This window comes from Leuciscus leuciscus (genome assembly GCF_965113295.1).
Source record: "Leuciscus leuciscus genome assembly, chromosome: 11".
Lineage (NCBI taxonomy): Eukaryota > Metazoa > Chordata > Actinopteri > Cypriniformes > Leuciscidae > Leuciscus > Leuciscus leuciscus.
Genome location: NC_138735.1, coordinates 21,486,437 through 21,501,560, shown reverse-complemented (window position 1 = coordinate 21,501,560; position 15,124 = coordinate 21,486,437). Strand labels below are relative to the sequence as shown.

Sequence of the window (15,124 nt, the reverse complement as noted above, 5' to 3'; positions counted from 1 at the left end):
GACTGGGCAAAGGAGGCTCGCGTCTCTTTCCTCATCAAGGACCGGTAGGGCTGACAGAGAGATAATCTGCGCCCTAAACGGTGTGTTGAGGGATTTTGGAACATAACCGTGCTTAGGTTTGAGTATAACTTTTGAGTCATTGGGCCCAAACTCCATGCACGCCGCGCTCACAGAGAGCGCGTGCAGATCCCCTATGCGCTTCACCGAAGCGAGAGCCAGCAAAAACACCGTTTTGAAAGACAGGTGTTTCAAATCGATTGACTGTAAAGGCTCAAATGGCGCACCTTTCATGGCTTCCAGAACCATAGAAAGGTCCCATACGGGGACTGAGGGAGGTCTGGGAGGATTCAGTCTCTTAGCTCCTTTAAGGAAGCGGATGACTAAATCGTTCCTTCCTATTGACTGACCAAGCGTTGTTTCTGAGAACGCTGCTATAGCCGCCACATAAACTTTGAGCGTGGAGGGGGCCCTGCCCCCATCCAACAGCTCTTGTAGGAAGGAAAGCACCTCCGTCACATCACAGTTTGTGGGTGACACACCACGGGCTGTGCACCAGCCCGAAAACACTGACCATTTCGAAGAATAGAGTCGTCTTGTAGACGGAGCTCTAGCCTGCGTGATCGTGTTTAATACTCCTTTAGGGAGTCCAACATGTACCCGTTGATGGCCCAGACATGAAGGGACCATAGATCCGGGTGAGGATGCCAGATCGAGCCGCGGGCCTGTGAGAGGAGATCTCTCCTCACTGGTACTGGCCACGGGGCAGTACTTGCTAACTGCATCACGGCTGGGAACCAAGGTTGGTTTTTCCAGAACGGTGCTACCAGCAGTACTGAGCATCCTTCTTCCCTGATCCGTTCTATCACCTGAGGCAGGAGAGAGACGGGGGGAAAAGCATAGAGCGGGCGGCGGGGCCACACATGGGACAGCGCGCTCCTGCTCTTGGAGAAAAATTCTTGACAGTGAGTGTTTTCTTGAGACGCAAACAGGTCCACTTCCGCTCTGCCGAATTTCTTCCACAGCAGTTGGACTGTCTGTGGGTGTAGGGACCATTCGCCTGCCGGAACATTGTTCCTGGACAGTCTGTCTGGCCCTATATTCATGATCCCTGGCACGTGCGCTGCTCTGAGCGAGCGCAGGTTGCACTGAGCCCATACCAGGAGGCGTTCTGCCAGCCTGTACAGTTTCTCGGATCTGATGCCGCCCTGGCGATTTATGTAGGATACCACAGACATGTTGTCCGAACGGACCAAGACGTGGTGACCTTTTATTTGGGGACAAAAGCGCGTCAGCGCATTGTCTACTGCCAGCATTTCGAGGCAGTTTATGTGCAGGAGCTTCTCCCGTTCTGACCACTGGCCGAAGAACGGTCTGCCCTCGAGCAGCGCTCCCGATCCCGAGGTGGACGCGTCCGTGGACACCACTTTCACCCTCGAGGAAGTCCCCAGGCTTACACCTGATTGGTACCAGTCGTTCGCTTTCCAGGGTTTCAGAGCTGTAACGCATTTCTGATTGACCCTGAGGCGAAGCAAACCGGGTGCCCACGCTTTGCGTGGGACTCGCGCTTTCAGCCAAAACTGCAGCGGGCGCATGCGGAGCAGACCCAGCTGGAGTACTGACGATGCTGAGGCCATGAGACCTAGCATCTTCTGAAATCTTTTGAGCGGGACAGACGCGCCGCAGCGAAAAGAATTCGCTGTGCGTCGAATGTCTACCGCGCGCTGTTGTGATAGTCGCTCTATCATGGATAGTGAGTCCAGTTCTGTGCCCAGGAAAGATATTTTCTGACTGGGTGACAGGGAGCTCTTCGCCCAATTGACACTCAGACCCAAATCCTCGAGGTGATCGATTAAAATGGTCGTGTGTTCTATGAGCACTGCGCGAGATTGCGCTAGAATCAGCCAATCGTCCAAATAATTCAGCACTCGCATGCCTCTCATTCTGAGGGGTGCGAGCGCCGCGTCCATGCACTTCGTAAATGTACGGGGTGCTAGGGACAAACCGAACGGCAGGACTGTGTACTGATATGCCTGGCCCTCGAAGGCGAATCTCAAAAATCGCCTGTGACGTGACGCTATCTGTATTTGAAAATACGCGTCTTTCAGATCTATTGACACAAACCAATCTCCTCGGCGAATCTGCACAAGGATTTGCCTGGTCGTGAGCATCCTGAACTGTCGCTTCACAAGCACTTTGTTCAGTTGCCTTAGATCTAGTATGGGTCTGAGACCCCCGTCTTTTTTCGGTACCAGGAAGTATCTGCTGTATAGCCCTCCCTCGCTCTGATCTTGAGAGAGAGGTTCTATGGCCCCTTTTCTCAATAGTTTCGTCACTTCGGCTCGAAGTAGATGTGCTACTTCTGTTTTTACCGTGGTCTCGACGCGCGCCACATAGCGGCGAGGGCGTCGGCGAAACTGCAGCGAATAGCCTCTTTTTATAATGTTCAGCACCCACTTCGAAACCCCGGGTAGCTTTGCCCATGCGTCTGCATGGATAGCTAGGGGTCGAATACGAAGCGCGCTCCGCTCGCTCAGCGATGGAGAAGCTTCTGTGTGCTGTAACACAAGCGTGTCGCTCGTGACATTTGAGGCATGGGGCGCGCTGATGACAGCGGGCAGATTGCCCGCGCTCGACTCCTCTACGGTGGTTAACTGCGAGGGGGAGGGCTGGGCGGTTCCCGTGGGAACTGTCATGTCTATGTGTGGATGTGGGCGCGGGACAGCGGGCACATTTATCACACCGAAAGCATCGTTCGCTTGCGTGAAGCGAGTGCACGTTGGTTTCGTTTTTACAGAAACCGTGAGACATGCATAACGTGGTGTTAGTGGGCACTGGGTAGTGGGCACATTCACCATGTTTGAAGCGCAACCGACCTGAGTCGGTTTTATGTGCGCGAGCCCTGTGTGACAGGCTGTGCTTATGTGTAGGGATGGGCACTGGGCAGTGGGCATTCTTACTACACACGAAACACCATCGGCCGTGGCCGGGACACCAGAAAATACGCTCTTTTGGGGATTTATCTGGGTAGCCGTGAAAACGCCATTTGTGTGCAGGCAAGCGGGTGACAGAACCGACTTGTTGGCTGCAGAAAACACTGGAACAGTCACATTTTCTGGAACTGGACGAGCGAATAGCTTTGGTGTGAGTCCGGCCGCAGCGGGACTGGAACACCGTCGTTTTCCTAGCTGTGCTAGGACGACTTCGGGGCCTCGGGCTTCACCGTAATCCTAGGTCGCGAGCCGCGTCCTGCGGGGCGGCGACCGGATGAGCGGGAGCGCGGTCTCGCGCTTCTGGCCTGGCGGCGCTGTGAAGTGGAGGCAGTGGACGGTGGCTGTGGCTGTGAGCTCTGAGCAGACGGTTTCGCACGGCCTGCTGCAGAGCTGGAGCGCTTCGGGAGGAAGTGCTTCATAGCCTGAGACGCTTTCTGTACCTCTGCGAATCTCTCCGCGAAATCTTTGACGGAGGATCCGAAGAGGCCTGTGGCGGAAAGCGGGGCGTCGAGGAACGCGGTGCGCTCAGACTCGGCCATTTCCGAGAGCGTCAGCCATAGATGTCTCTCAGACACGGTGAGAGAAGCCATAGTCCGTCCAATGGCTTGCGCTGCGGACTTAGTAGCACGAAGAGCGAGGTCCGTGGCACTCCTTAAGTCCGGCACGCAGATCGCGTCAGGTCCTTCCTCATCCAGCTTACGGAGGAGATCGGCCTGGAAGATCTGGAGCGTTGCCATGGTGTGCAACGCTGACGCAGCTTGCCCGGCGGCGGAGAAAGCGCGGTGGAGCAAGCTCGACGTCGTGCGGCAAGCTTTAGAGGGTAGGGCCGGCTTAGCGCGCCGTCCAGCGGAGGGCGGGCATAAGTGGGCCGCTATCGCCTCTTCAACCGGCGGCAGCGAGAGGTATCCTTTGTTCTTGGCATCGTCAACGGCAGAGAATGCCAAAGAAACAGCAGGACGCACTCTAGCAGAATAGGGGGCGCTCCAGGACTTGGCGACTTCTTCGTGTAACTCAGGAAGAAAAGGCGCCGGTCTGGACACAGGTGAAGCGCGCTCCCCAGGCAGGAAAAATCCATCCAGCCGGTTGTGAGCGGGCTGCTCAGGCGAAGACCACTCGAGGCCGAGGCTCGCCGCGGCCTGTGCGAGTACTCGCATGAGTTCCGTCTCGATGGAAGCTCTCTTGCCTGACGAAGTGCGGGCAGGGGGCGCGGGGTCCTCAGAGCCCGCCCAATCCTCACTGCCTGACGCCAGGATAGAGCAGGAATCATCCTCTCCCAGCAGGGCTTCCTCATCCACGATATCAACGGAAGCGGCGGCAGACGGCGTCCGCTGTCCGTCAGGAAGCGAAACAGAAGAAGCCGGGGAAGCAAGCGGGCGAACCGGCGAGCTTTGGCGGCTGAGGGAGGGTTCCGGGGCCCGCTGGGCACGGCGCTTTTTACGGCGCGACGCCGCGGCGGGCGGGGGAGCAGTCTCGGTGAAGACGGCTAGGCGAGTCCTCAGAGTCGCCATTGCCATCAGCTCGCAGTGAGGGCATCCGCCGTCAGCGAGCGCGAGAGCTGCATGTTCCTCACCCAGGCAGGAAACGCAGATCACGTGGCGGTCCCCGTCGCTGAGTGTGGCTCTGCACGAGCCGCAGGAAGGCATCTTTAAAAAGACGCTAGCTCTTTTAGAAATGTGTGTCGCGGCGGCGACACACACACACAGAATACAGTGCAATAAAGATAAGGATATAAGCGCCGGAAAGCGCAGCAGGAAGGCAGGAAGGCGGCGCGGCCAGCGACTTCAGTGACTCGTCCCGCTGAAGGTGCTCTCTCTCGACGGCGCGGCTTCTAATCCAGCTCCAGCGATGCGTGTGCTTCGCTTGAAGGATGAAAAATCAGATAATAGCTGCCTGCGAGCGATATTTATAGGCCTAGACCACGCCCATTTCGGCGGGACGTGACGCAGCGGGCGCGAAGTGCCCTGATTGGGTCTGACGTCACGCCAGGCCTCGCTCGATAGGCTGCTGCAGTTGCCGCAGAGCAGCCAATAGGCGCGCGAGCTGTCTCGCCTATGTCTGCATTGCTGCTGCAACGCGTTTTGCATTATTACAAAATTAAGGATAATTTTTGGCTTCAATATCTCGCGGAAAAGGATTTTCCCCTAGCGTAAGATATCTTACGCAGTACGAGAGACCTCTCGTAAGAGAACCTTTATCATGCCTAAGACTTTTGCACAGTACTGTATATACATATATACATATACATGTGTGTGTGTGTGTGTGTGTGTGTATATATATATATTTCTAGAGAGAGAGAGAGAGATACATACATACAAACATACATACATATACACACACATATATGTGTGTGTGTATATATATATGTGTGTGTATGTGTATATATATGTGTGTGTATATATATATATATATATATATATATATATATATATATATATATATATATATATATATATATATATATAAATTTATATATGTATGTTTGTGTGTGTGTATGTATGTGTGTGTGTATTCATATATATATAAATATAAAAATTACATACATACAGTACATGCATACATACATTATTATATTAGTTTTGTGCAGTTTTGTTAGTTCAGGAGAGTGATGCAGATCCTAATAATACTAATCCAAATCTGTGCCTTCTAGGCTGTTGAAGACCAGTTATCATATGCAAAACATTATAAATAATTGCAAAATGAAAAACAGTTATTATTATTATTATTACAGTTGTTTCTATTATTTATTTATTTTTATTGTTGTTGTTGTTGTTTCTGTTATGATTTTATTTGCCATTCTGTTAGATAAATTAGTGATGCAATCTACTACCACCACTTGTATAATATCAATATTTTATTATTATTAGGTTAATTAGGACTAATAGGAATAATTGCCTAATAGAAATGCAAAAAGGATTGGAATTATTGTAATATTTATAATAAATAGTGATTATTTTTAAACAGTTGTCAAAGTCCTGGGTCGGCCAAACAAACTCATAGTCCTGGCCAACAATCATGCATTCTATTGGTTATGCCAATTTTGGGTTGGTGCTAGTCTCTGCATATAGCAAGGCAATTAACTTTAGCTATTCTCTGCATATACGTTTTTCTAATGTTTAAAATATGAATATATCAAGCTATTTTCAAGCAAATGATTTTCAAGCAATGTTTATGGTCTAATTGAGTGGTCTAATTTCATTCTTGCTTGTAGAATTGTCCCACAGCTATATAATTTTCTGTAAACCATTCCATGTCCTTTGTCTGTGCAAACTACTAATATGAGTGGGACACTGGAATTTAAGCATGTGCAGGCGAAGGCAAGACGAGACAGTGTGGCAGTATAAAGGTTACTGCCATGTTTAGTTGTTGACTAGGAGATCTGGAATGCCACTGTCTTAATGAATTCTCCAGAGAGCCTGACTCAGAGGCAGCAGGTTGAGTCCGTGCTGGGAGAAAGACTGAAATTAGTTATTTCTCCAAATAACCTCTGATGAAAGCTTGCCTCTGACTGCCTGACTTGTCACTAGCTTCTCAAGACAATAAACCAATTAGATAAAGCTGCATTCTGGGCCAGATCTTCCATTGGTGTTAGGGAGACTGAAGAAAGAAAGAAAGAGAGGAAATGTAGAAATGAGAGTTGCATTTCACTTAGGCTAGATGTTATTTAGCGGATTTTAAAAACATTGGCGGATAATTTAAGATGCTCTCTGCCATTTGGTCTGTTTACAAATGTGTTATCTATATCCAGTGTCCACTTTTTGCCCATTTAAGACACACATTTTCATTCTAAATAATAAAATAACTAGCTAAAAAACATATGATCTGATTTATGATATGATATATGATATTATCATATATCATATCATAAATCAGATCATATGTTTTTTAGCTAGTTATTTTATTATTTAGAATGAAAATGTGTGTCTTAAATGGGCAAAATGATATTTTATATGATATATGATATATGATATGATATATGATATATGATATTATTAGAGGTTAGAAAGGAGAGAAAATGGAGAGTGATGAGAGTTAGATAAGAAGTGATATTGTTCATTAAATCAGGCAACCAGATCATCTGGATTTTTAATTTCAAGAACAGAAAAAAAGGTTTTGCCACACAAGTTCTTGTCACATTAAAGATACCAAGCGCTATGATATTTTGCTGACGATTTAAAATATGGCATGATTTACCCAATTTACTACTCAAGGTCATCATCGTCAAAGCGACGGATGATTATCTGTATAGCAGCCTCTGATTCCACTATTTGCTATTTTGATAAATTTCTCCTTGTGTATTTAATGAATGTAAAGCATTCATCTGTTGAAAAGGCCTCAAGTATGAAAGGAATGTAATTTCATCTGTGTGTATAAGAACACACTTCAATTAGCTCCAGTCCTATAAATTGCTCCTCTGCTCTTTTTGTGCATCTGTACGCTAAAGCGTCAGAGAAACGGCAGCCAAATGTCATTTTTTAAATGTTACGTGACATTTCTAACCCAATCTTGGCACTCATCAGGAAGGAGGTAGCATCATGTTTAATTCCATTTAACTTATGGCTGCATGAGACGCTCAAATAATTGCATATATTTGTCTCTTGATGGGAGTGTACCATAAGTAATCAAGCATATTTATTCACCTCGCTTACCCCTGGGACAAGAGGAGAACAAAGGTGAGGGGCCCAGTTGAAATAGAAGCCCTGAACCCAATCTACACAAGTCCGAGGAACCACGGCATTAGCCTGGCCTTTCCAACCCCCAATATTAATGACACAAAGGCAGTTTACATATTAATGAATCAATGTAGATTTTAATATGCTGGGCAGTAAATCAAGCAGGCTGTGAATGCTTTTATCTTGCTTGTATTACACTTTGGAATATGGTACTGATGAAAGAAAACTCATCTTGTAGGCAAAATCATCTTCAGTGCGAGATCTTCATTAAAGTCAAGGTTGGTTTATGGTTTAGGAAAATCCTTTTAATTCACAGACAAACAAAAAGCACGCCGCTGTGCCGATTCCGGTCATATATGGCATCTTCAGAAGTTCTGCTTTTTTAATCACCCAGATTCAGTCTTGATGGGTACAATAATTAGGAAAATTCCCTTCGGCCTCCGTGCGACTCGCCCTCGGCGGAATTTGCTTTAATTAAAACAAAGAAGGGACGTCCAACAGGGGAAATAAATCAAGGTTTGTTGGGAGGATTTGAACCCCTCTGTCTTTGAAGGATAGTGTAATGGTGGAAAAAGTTCTTTTAGGATTTAAAAGGTAAATTGGTCTTGAGGCAAGGCATCAGCTGCTGGGATCAAACCGTATATATTTCCTCATTACGCTGATTGAGAGATTATCCCCTGCTGTGTCCAGGAGCACAGCGACTTCGCTATCTTGGGTGGATTCTGGTTTGGTCTTGGCCTACTTGTTAGTGGCACTATTACCATTGCTCACATTTAGGGTTCGAGGTTTGATTGGAAAAATTCAACTTTGCCAAATAACTTGTCCTGCACTGTTTATGCTACAGAGAAGGGTAATGCTTCAAGTCATTGTTTTTTTTTTTTTGAGGAGAGTGCTATTCATTTGCAAAGTCACATTTATGCATCCACTCCAGTAACAACATAGCAACATGCATAAAAACACTCAAAGCAACCTAGCAACTGGATTGCAACATCCTGGCTTTATTAAAGTGTGTGTTTTGCCATCAATCATGTAATTGAAATGGGGAGCAGAAGACAACAATTTGGGATATATGTTACCATTTTTAAAATTCAATACCAATTACTGCCAATGCTAATATCACCGATAGTGATACCAATAGCAATACCCATATTAAATGGAAGGTTTTTGTGTTTCCTAAGGTTAAAATGGGTAATTGTAGCCATTTAACATTATCTTTGAAAGTCATCATTTACCATCTTTTTTTTTTTTTACGTTAGTCATATATTAGCAATGATTACAGATTTGGATTAATATTTTACCAAATTTTTATTTACAGTCATCACACAAACCCATTAAAACATATAATTTTTAGCTTTACCATTATAATAGTGTGAAATAACTCCAGGTGACATTTTTACCTTTCTCTTTCTGTGTGAATGTGTGCCGTGATTGGATGCTTTTTGTGACTACTACTGTCTTCAGCATTTAATTTAATTTTATTTAATTGTATTTAATTTTATTTAATTTTATTTAATTTAATTTAATTTTATTTTATTATTTAATTTTATTTAATTTTATTTTATTTTATTTTATTTTATTTTATTTTATTTTATTTTATTTTATTTTATTTTATTTTATTTTATTTTATTTTATTTTATTTTGTAAGTATGGATAATTCAAGATGGATCCATCTATTGCTAGTGAAAATTTTCCTCCCTTTTTACATTCCCTCTCCCCTTCTTCATTTCTCCCTCATCCTCTCTTCTCTAATCTCTCAGAGTCTCTGTATCTTTGCATTCCTCGACCATTGTTTATCCAAATGCTTCATTTTATGGCCTGTGTTTTATCAAGCCCTAAATAATAAACGTTATCTGCTCATATAGGTATGTAGACTGCTGTCTGAAGGCGACGTTTCGTCTGCCATTTCACAGAGTCGTTTCTCCTCCTGACCTACAGCAGCCATTTCCTACGCTGACTGCCTCCTGTAATTGAAGGTACTTGTGGTGATTTCACACAATCAGAGTCTCACATTCAATGGGATGAAAGTGATTCAAAGATGGGAGGCCCATTTGAAAAGCTTCATAGGAAATCGTCAATTATCTATACAATAGGTTACTAATACCTGCCCTCCTCCTCGTGCGCTGCCTATTTCCACATTATAGATTTATAGCATATTTTCAATCTATAAGAGCTGTATCTGCAATGATCTGACTGAGGCCCTCATCTTTTAAATCTTTTGTAATGAAACCATAGAAAATGTCTTTTGATGGGTTGATTCTGTGCTCATCCTGCACTCTGATAGTGTGAATGGTATAGATAACCTCTGCTTCCTTGATATATTGATAGTACACCACAATCTACCCTGAAAGAAGTTCCAAGATAGCTGGAGAGAAGAGAAAGCAGACATTACCACACAGATAGAACCTTTAACAGTTACCAGTTTAATATGTATATTTTTGTTCTTGTTAACATGGATTTAATAGGGTGTGTGACACCGCATTGCATTTAAGGGCCCTTTCACACCTACCTTGTTTGGTCCGAGCTTTCGGACTTTTCAGTTTGGTCCGAATCAAAATAACAGGTGTGAAACCTCCCCCGGACCACGGTCCGGACCAAACAGACGAAATTTGGTTTGACGAAAAGAGGTAGTCTCGGTCCGGATCAAACTGAACAAAGGTTTGGTTCGTTTCTAGTGTGAAAGCATTTTCTGTATGGTTCGGACTTTCAGACCATTTACAGGAAGTTCCGGTGGTTCCCGCATAGCCTAAACAACTGAAGAGGAATATTTATGTGAAGTCCTGCCCACAGCCGACGATAAAATGTTCGCACAACGAGGACGTTCATTTGGCGAATTTGAACTAATAGTTGGTGCTGCAGGGAGTAATGCCATAATAATAACATTTTAGTGGCAACGTTATGCGTTTGTTCATTAATTCTTGTCAAAGTTACCCGCCGAATTGACAACACGCTGACGTCAGACGCACGTCCATTTACAAACCAATCAATGTTAAGATGCAGTCCATATACTGTAGATGATGACGACAGGGCGCAAGTACATCATGTAAAGTTCTTTAGTGCGCTCGCATAATTGCAATGTGAACCCAAACCAAAACTAACCTAATGTATACAATGTATCAAAACATGAACTTTGGTTCGGACCTTGGTGTCGGACTTTCAGGTGTGAAAACGTCCTGAATGTAAAGAGATTGACCCAAAATGTTTAATTCTGATGATTTACTTACCATCGTTGCAAACCTGTATGACTGACTGACTTCTGTGGAACACAAAGTTAAAATATGTAGAAAATTGTCTCCGTGTTTTGTTTTAATTTTTTCCTTTCAATGAAAGTCATTGGGGTTCAGTGTTGTTTTGGAACCCACTGACTTTCATTGTATGGACAAAAACTCTTGTGTTCCACAGAAGAAAGTCGAATTTATTTATGAGTGAATTATAATAGGACATAGTTTTGCAATATTTTTATTAACTGAATGGTTTCTTTTACATACAGTAGCGATTGGATTAAGAACAGTTTTTGCTCCGATTTTTTTACCGCCAGTATCTCATATGTTCCTTCACTAGATTGTCTGAGTTGATTTGCCATGATGCCAATGTATGTTGTATGTAATCAAAAGTCAGATTTTGATTATGAACCAATGCATTTTTGTCATTTATTGCAAAACTGAATCATCCTGGCAATGCAATTATTCTCATGACAATTTAATAATTCACAAATCTCTATGACTTTTCTTTTTCCTATTACAATCTTGTTTAGGTGTAAGGTTTATGTTGTGATTAGGTTTAGGATTTGGTTGTTTTAATAAACAATCTCTCACGATATGGTACCTTCTCGTATGAATGATATTACCATTCATGTCCATGCTATCTATATAAATCTCTGTTTTTTTTTTCTGTTTATATTTCTCCTCAGAATTTCAGGAGAAACATCTGCAACAAAGTTCATACTTAAATGAAACATAACTGGGAACTCCATTAAGTCTCGTGAGCTATGAAAGAGCAACCTCTGAGCAATAAAAGTTTCCTCTGGGGAATCCATTAATTGCTTCATTTGCACACAACAACATATGAGAGTTGGGACAGGAGGGTTTTTTTGAGGAGCTTTAGGATATAATTCACGACAGAGTTATTTTGATGTATCTGCTCTGATGCTGCCTGAGCTCTGGATTCTGCCTTGGGAAGCATTGGGATCATGGGACGGAGTTTTTGAAGTATAAACCCCTTTTTGAAATCCTGTTATTGGCTGGTATTGGTTGCACACTAGAAAACAGCATCTTATTTGAACATATACATAACATACCTTAACTCACCATGCTACAAATAGGTCTATAAAATGCTGTTTTTCTTTTTTAATCTCATGATGTTGAATATTGTTTTTGGTGAAAAGTCTCTTTTTTTTCCATATGAAGGGTCTACTGGGAAATTAAGTGTTATAATGAAAAGCCCTCTTCTTCTTGGATAATATTAGCACAGCGTAACACACTTTAAATTATTCACATCAAAAACTCATTGTTTGTTACTTGACAGGGGTGGAGAGGGATGACGGCAGAGTGATGAATTATACATCAGGCACAAAGTGTCTTTGAATGAATCATTGAAATGGGCTGTTTAAAATGTAACTGTGTACTTTGTTGCAGTGTGTCCTGTTTGTTGTGAGGTGACGGAGTCTTTGTGTCACCTCGTTCTGATGTGATGTTATTCACAGCTAAGTAGGCGACCTCGCACGTAAAAGAATATCATCACACCTCTGAATCCAGAAAAGAGAAGGTAGAAACAGGAAGATGAATGTGGAATAACTCGGAGACACAAACAACTCGCTGTGTGTTAGTTACATCATTGATTTAACAGAGGCTTACATCATTACTGGTACATTATCATCATGTACCAAAACAAGTTTTATCTGGATAAAATAATTCGTGTTACGCAGTTTTGCACTTTGTAACTACACAAGCATATTAATAAATGAATACGCTTGTGCATTTTTATTAAAGGGACACTTAGGCATTAAAACAATCTAATCAAAAACCAATCAAATCAAGAACCATACAGTTAGTAATTTTAGTTAGAGATTGGGAGTCAGTTTAGTTTTTCTTTTTAAACAATATAATTCTTTAGCCACCTTTTGAGATATATATATATATATATATATATATATATATATACACACACACACACACACACACACACACACACACACACACACACACATATATATATATATATATATATATATATATATATACATACATATATACATATATACAGTGTGTGTGTATATATATATATGTGTGTGTGTATGTATGTTGTATATATACACAATGTATATACTTCAATGTATATTGAAGACCGCAAACTCTTTAATATTTTATGCAATATTGAGTCATTTATGATGAGCATATAAAAATGTATTGCAAATTAGTGATGACTCTGCTTCGTTTTGATGGTGAGTTCTTGTAGTGGAGTGGCAGGAAGTGATGAAACCAGGTTTAGGGCCTGCGGCACTAATGTGGAAGATTTAAGCATGAGGAGTAAACAGAGGTACAACAAGAATACCAAATGAATGTTCCATTAGATCAGCGTAAAATATGCATCATGCTTAAAACTTTATAAAGCAGAATGGTAATTACTGCTCACGCTGTGTGGTGGGGCAGTTCCACACAAAGTCTGTTAATTAATTCATTGTGTTAAGTTGTTTTATGTTAATCCCTGATTGTGAAATTACCACCAAGTGTATCACTTTAACTAAATGGAAAAAATGAAAAATGCATTAAAAAACACAAGCGGTTACTGCAGGGTGATTAAGTTTAGGGCCAATGATTCACTAAATATTTAACAGCTTTGCCTGGTACAAAGTATATCATGAATTATAGATTAGGAGAATTAGAATATCTTGATGTAGAACACTGTTTAAAGAATTAACCTGCAATAGGGAGGAGCAATTACCATTGTAATAAATGATTTTGCGAGCGAAGAAGGAGCCACCATTCTTTATTTTTAATTAATTTCTCCATATTATCACAAAGGAAGAGATTCTCTCCCCTCATTACTCTCTGTCACTTTTGGGGTCCTTTGTTCCTGATAAATGGGAGTCCATTTGTGGAGAAGCTTTTCGGTACGCAAACCTTTCCTCCTCCCATAGCAAATGCTTAGTAACTCTAAAATTCTTTATTTTAAACTTATAGTCATATCAAAACCATAATTTATAAAAATATATCATTAATGACTACCAGCCTTGCAGTGTGCATATGCTACTTTTGTCGGGGGATCGCTATGGCCTCCCTCTGGGGTCCGTAATGGGGGCTGTATTTAAATGAAGGTCATTCCCCTGTGGCGAGGAAGAAATAGGGGGAGCTTCTTAAACAAACGGTCTGTCCAGAAGACCCTTGCTCAGAGGATAACGGTCTGGCCCGGCTTGGGAAATGAATGGAGTTTGCTAATTGGCTTTCCATAGATGCAGGTTTGAGTCTGACCCAGACGGCTCTTTTGTAATAGACCCCACCCCTTTCTCGCTCACCTATGCACCCTCCCCCCTGCTCGAGTGCTGCACCACTGCTATATACCACCAGCTATATCTGACCTGAGTCCACCATCTGGGCCTGTTTAAATGGAGATAGTGTTTAACTAGAAAGTGTTTCAGACAGGCCACAATAAGAGTGATGAGGAGGGGAGTGGCCTATGTCATCTGAAATGAGACCGAAGGCCTGTTCAAGTTTAAATGTGTTTAGATACAAATTTACCATGCTAAATAGGTGGTGAATGTAGAAAATGAGGATCACATGGTGCCCTTGATGAGATAAGGGAGGGGGAGTGTTTTCTTAAACGTATTAGTTTGATATTTAAAGGGGTTCTTTACCTTTGGCAAAATTGTCTTTTAATAAAACATGGCTGCCTATACAGTAGAAAGATGAAGTTTTTTTTTTTACATCGGTGCTACCTGACTATAGAAAACTGAGATAAAATGCTGTTGTTGTCTTCCCTTTTGCCAAAAAGGTAGGATAACTTCAACACCCATAATGCACTGTGCATGTCGCAGTCCAAGGCCACTCCCACCAGTCTGCTATGGATATGCTTACCAGAGTCAAATACATACCCTAGATCTAATATTATCACACGCAATCAATGTTGATGCCGTTGAAATTCTGCAGCAGAGTGATGACATCTCAGATCATTATCTGGTCTCGTGTAAACTTCATTTATCCAAGGCTGCAAAGCCGACTCCGTGTGGCAAATATGTTAGACCTATCACTTCTGCCACTAAAGATTGCTTTTATTGATAATCTTCCTGATCAGTTTCATCATCTCAGCATCCCAGATAGTTTAGAAGAACCCGATATTGTGACTTTTAACTCTCTCTTTTCCAGCACTTTAGACACAGTTGTTCCGTTGCGCTTAAAGAAGATTAAAGAAAATAGTCCAACGCCGTGGTACAACGAGCACACTCAGGCCCTTAAGAGAGCAGCCAGAAAAATG

At 42.8% G+C, this 15,124-nt stretch overlaps 2 long non-coding RNA genes across 2 annotated transcripts in view; one reads left to right on the top strand and one right to left on the bottom strand.

The window, feature by feature from the left end:
- LOC309509781 overlaps positions 1–15,124 on the bottom strand; it is a 667,378-nt gene that overhangs the window by 26,893 nt on the left and 625,361 nt on the right. The window lies entirely within an intron of this gene.
- Positions 1–15,124, top strand: part of LOC309509780 — a 107,868-nt gene that overhangs the window by 46,060 nt on the left and 46,684 nt on the right. The window lies entirely within an intron of this gene.